Source organism: Otolemur garnettii, unplaced genomic scaffold (genome assembly GCF_000181295.1).
Source record: "Otolemur garnettii isolate 467f Iridium unplaced genomic scaffold, OtoGar3 scaffold00002, whole genome shotgun sequence".
In the NCBI taxonomy this organism is placed as follows: Eukaryota; Metazoa; Chordata; class Mammalia; order Primates; family Galagidae; genus Otolemur; species Otolemur garnettii.
Window position 1 is genome coordinate 16232742 of NW_003852397.1, and position 5206 is coordinate 16237947.

Below are 5206 nucleotides of genomic sequence, written 5' to 3' on the forward strand. Positions count from 1 at the left end.
TTTGAGGCTACTTTGGTGACACCTCATATACTATATCCAGCAAAGGTATCCTTCAGAAATGAAATAAGGAAAGAAAATATTTTACAAACCTTCAAACACTAAGGAAATTCAATACTATTAGGCTGGCCTCACAAGACATGCTCAAGGAACTCTTACCTCTAAAAGTAAAAAGACAGTTACCACCTTCATGAAAAAAATGTGAAAGTGTAAAGACCATTAGTGGAGCCAATACACAAGGGAGAAAGAGAAAGGAATCAAACCTACCACTACAGAAAACCATCCAACTGCGAAAGTAAACAATAAGAAAGGAAGAAAGTTTATGCAAAACAACCAGCAAACAGTCAATACAGTAATAGGAGTAAATCCTCATCTATCGATAATGGCACTGAATGTACACAAATTTAATATCTCATCTACAAATATAGATAGGCCTAATGGGTTTTTAAAAAAGGAGAGAGCAACCTAAGACACATACAAACTGAAAGTGAACAGATGGAAAAAATCTTCCATGCAAACTTAAACCAAAAGTTAGCAGCAGTAGCTGTTCCTATATCAGACAAAACAGACCTCAAGTCAAAGCTTTAGAAAAAGAAAAATGACATTATGTAAAAATAAAGAGAGCAATTCAGGAAGAGAATTTAAAAATTATAAATGTAAACGCACCAAACACCCACACATAAAGCAAATATTAATAAATATAAAGAGAGATACAGACCCCTAATATAGTATTAGTTGGGGACTTGGACGTCCCACTCTTGGCATTGGACAGATCATCCAGACGTAGGGTTCAAATTGTACCATAGACCAAATGGGCCTAATGGACATTTACAGACCCTTTCACTCAGAACCTGTAAAACATATTCTTTTTTTCAGGTCATGGAATATTCTCTGAAATTGAATGTATGTTAAGACATCAAACAAGTCTCAAAAAGGTATAAAAAAATCAAAATTACATAAAACATTTTATCTGACTGCAATGGAATAATACTAGACAACAATAAAAAGAGGAACATACAAAACTATACAAATACATGCAAATTAAACAACATGCTCCTGAAAGACCACTGGGTGAAAGGAGAAACTAAGATTGCAATGTAAAAATTCCTTGAAATAAATGGAAACATGAAATCTATCAGACACAGCAAGAGCAGTATTAATATTGGAGTTAATAACAATAAATGCTTACATCAAAAAACTAGACAGATTTCAAGTAAATAACTTTCCATCTCAAGGAACTAGAAAAGCAAGAAGAAACCAAACCCCAAATTTGTAGGAAAGATATAATAAAAATAAATATAAAAATAAACCAGATTAAAACTAAAGAATAATACAAAAAATTCCCCCAAACATCAGTTTTTGAAAAGATTAACAAAAATGACAACCCATTGATTAAACTAACCAAGATATGAAGAAATAAGATCCAGATAAATAAAGTCTGAAACAAAAATGAGACATCACATTGGATAAACAGAAATACAAAGGATTGTTACTATGAGCTACTATGAACAACTACATGCCACTGAATTTAAAAACCTAGAGGAAATATATAAACTTTTAGACACATACACCTACCGAGATTTAACCAAGATAAAACAGAAAACCTGTACTGGTATTAAAGACAAAATTATATCTTTAGTTGACAGTCTAATTTTCCCATAGTAAGTAACACAACCCTTGGAATCAAGGCCCAAATAAAACCTAAATTTTATACTTGCCAGAGAGATATAAAATTTCTTTGATATTATATTTTTCATTATTTTCTTAAATGTAACATAAAATAGAAGTGATATTTCCACCTTAACTCTTTTAACTTGGATAAAAGTCAGATATAAAGTTTTAATCTTTTTAAATGTTACTTATTATAGAAATTTATATTTGTATCACTCCCTTAGTGTTGGGCATAACTATGTATTATCTTTATCTTGCATTCTTCTTTTGTTTTCTATCCATACATTCTTTTTCAATTGATATAAAATAGAGGTACATATTTGAGGGGTACATGTGATATTTTGATACCTGTATACAACATATAATGAGCATGTCAGGATAATTAGAAAATCCATCACCTCAAATATTTACCTTTTCTTTGTATTGGAAATATTACATTATTTTTTCTAGCTATTTTGAAATACTAATAACTTATTTTTAACTCCAATTTCCCTACTGTATTTTGTCTTTTGGAAAATAGCCATCTTGTTAATAACATGTGTGATGTTATATCTCATGACTTTGATTTGCATTTCCCTGATTGACCAGTGATGTTGAGCATTTGTTCATATACATGTTCTTATGTATCATATTTGCAGAAATGTCTATGAAGTCCTTAGTTCATTTTTACCTTGGTTATTATTTTTTGTTGTTTTTACTACTGAGTTGTAGGAGTTCCTCATACATCTTAGAAGTTAATCTTTTATCAGATATATGGTTTGTAAATATTTTCTCCCTTTCCATAGATTTTTTTCACTTTGTTGATTGTTTTCTTTGCTGTGCTGAAGTTTGTATTTTGATTTAGTGTTTGTTTATTTTTGTTGTTGTCGTTGCCTGCGCCTTTGATGTCATACTGATAAAATCATTACCAAACTCCATATCATAAAGATTTCTGCTTAAGTTTTCTTTTAGAAGTTTTATAGTTTCTGGTCTTATGTTTAAGTCTTTAACATTATAAGTTGATTTTTTTGTAAATTAGATCTGGTTTCATTCTTTTATATGGCAGATAACATTAAATTGAAACAGGTACCTATATGCTCTCCAAGTCTCCCCTTACTTGGATATGTATGTCCTCAGTCTAGAAGAATTTTCATAAATGAAGGCAGGAACTACAAGCTTTAAGGGTTAGGATGTTGATTAAGAGAAAGGTACAAGGTCCAGGAGTGATTTTTAGGTCAATAAAGCAAATGCTACAAAGCAGAAAAAAATTTAAAAAATGTCACATAAAAGAAAAAAAATGAGGACTTTCCTAAAAGCAGAAGGATTTTGCACATATTCTGCTATTCTGGGAGAAGGAAAGGTAATTCCATGGTGCTATGACAGTTGATAAGTTTAGGGTAAGCTTCAGATTTCTGCAAAGTGAGATGTGATCAGATTTCACCAGAAAGCATTAAAAGCATCTTCTAAGCAGAGGAATTTCTGCCCTTCTCAGCCAATCTTGTAATAAAATGACTTACAACATGACAACAGTTGCAAAGAGGTAAAAGGAGATTGCCAGGGTTATACATATAAGCAGCCATGTTAATAGCAAACATTTAGTATTAATCATGCTAATGTAATAGTCTGCCAGTAAAGCCTATAAGAAATGTTCATGAAGTAAGACACTAACTTATTTAGGGTAGAACAGCTTTCTCATATATAAAATATAGTGAAGAAATTACAATATTTATAAAAACAGAGCTTCTTGAATCAACAAAAGGCTATAGAAATAGCATGATGAATTACTCCAATTTGTCATTTTAAAAAGGTATTTTTATTACAAATTGGAAAAGTTTTTCAAAAACGTTTTGAAAATTTATTTTCAAATTGGTATTCCACAGAACCGAATCCACAAACTGTTCTTCCCAAACACAGGTAATGGGGCCAAATGAACTTGAAGAAAATATATATGAGACTCTTCCACTTGAATATTTACCATGATTCAAACTTACTTAAGTTTCTCTAATAAATAAATACATTTAATCTAACATTTCCCAAGTCTCTTAAACATGATGACCTCTCCATGTTTTTCTTTAATCCACTCACAAAAGGTGGATTCATTGGAAAAGATGGCATACAAATGTCTTATCATGTACACGAAGGACAACCACAAAATGATTCCTGTTGGAGTTCAGGGTCCCAGTTCTCCAAACCCAGTTGACTTGGTTTGATTACTAGGCTGAGCTAGAAAGTTCAACTGAGGCACAGCAGTATCCAAAAGCAAAAGAGAATGGAAACTGGAAATAAAACTAGAACAGCAGAGGCAGTGTGGATAGAAATCAAAAGCAACCTACTTGCACATTTCAGGCAAACAAAGAGAGATTTTATTTAAGAAAAATAAAGGGAAAGTTTAGAGCACTTCCAAAAAGAGTTAGAAATGGTCCCTCCACTGGAAGAGAGAAGGTGAGAGAGACAGAGGCAAAAACATGCAGGGATATAAATACTCTCTCCATTTAAAACTGGTTGCAAGTCTGTCATTGGCCACTCTGTACTGCCAGGCAGTATTGCCCTTTTTTATTGGTCATTGATTGCCTCTTTCTATGGGTCATTCATTTACCTAAGTTACTTCATACCCACACTGTTAAGGGCCCCCCAGACTTCCTGGTTCAGCAGGCCAGTTTTCCTCCTACCCCCTTTCAAGCCCTTTTCTTAGTGTCCCTTCTTAATTACTAACTCTCAACAGAGTTCAAACTTATATACCATCCCAATAAAACAGGTTATGGTGGCAAAACAGGTCATAAGAAGAGGAACAAAAGGATTCTGTTCTGGGGCAATAAGTGATTACTAGGGAGAATGAATGGATCTTGAGACAGATTAACTTGTAAATCATTCTCTTTGGAACTAGAATAAGCCTGAGAAGCAGACATCATCTTGTGAAAGGGTCTCTGCAGGTATGGCTACATTATTGGTCTTCTTTTCTGCAATAATGAGGTAACAAGGAGAGGAAGAAAAAAAAATATTACTTAGTGGTCCAGACTTTAGGCAGATAAAGGAACTTAAGAAATTAACTTTATTACTGTGATTTGGAAGACAAGAAAAAAGGAGTCAGGGAGCCCATGAGGCTACTTCAGTTCAGCATGCGAGAGGTGATATACAAAATACTTTGTGATTGAAGTGCTTCAAAATGTAGGCGCTTCTGACATGTAGCTCAGTTTACAAAGAAATTGCTTACCCCTCAGAATGAGAAGTACATGTGTAGTGGACTGAGGTAATAAGATGATACCTGCTCTTATTATGTGAATAGCAAGGGAAGCCAGAGACTCGCCTAGAGACCAAGTGGGTGCCTTGCCTCAGTGCTATCTTGAGCAATTGCTGCTCCCTGGGAAGAACCAGGGCAGGTCCCATTTTGATGCTGCCCCACCTTAATCCTGAGCAAAGGTCACACCTGGGGGAAGGAGGGACCCCTGCTAATCTGCAAAAGAATGCAGAGAATCCCCCAAACCAAAGGCCAGGTTGCTCTAGGCACAATAGACTTTGGAAAGTGATCTAAAGTAACCTACGGTTAATTATGTTGTTAACT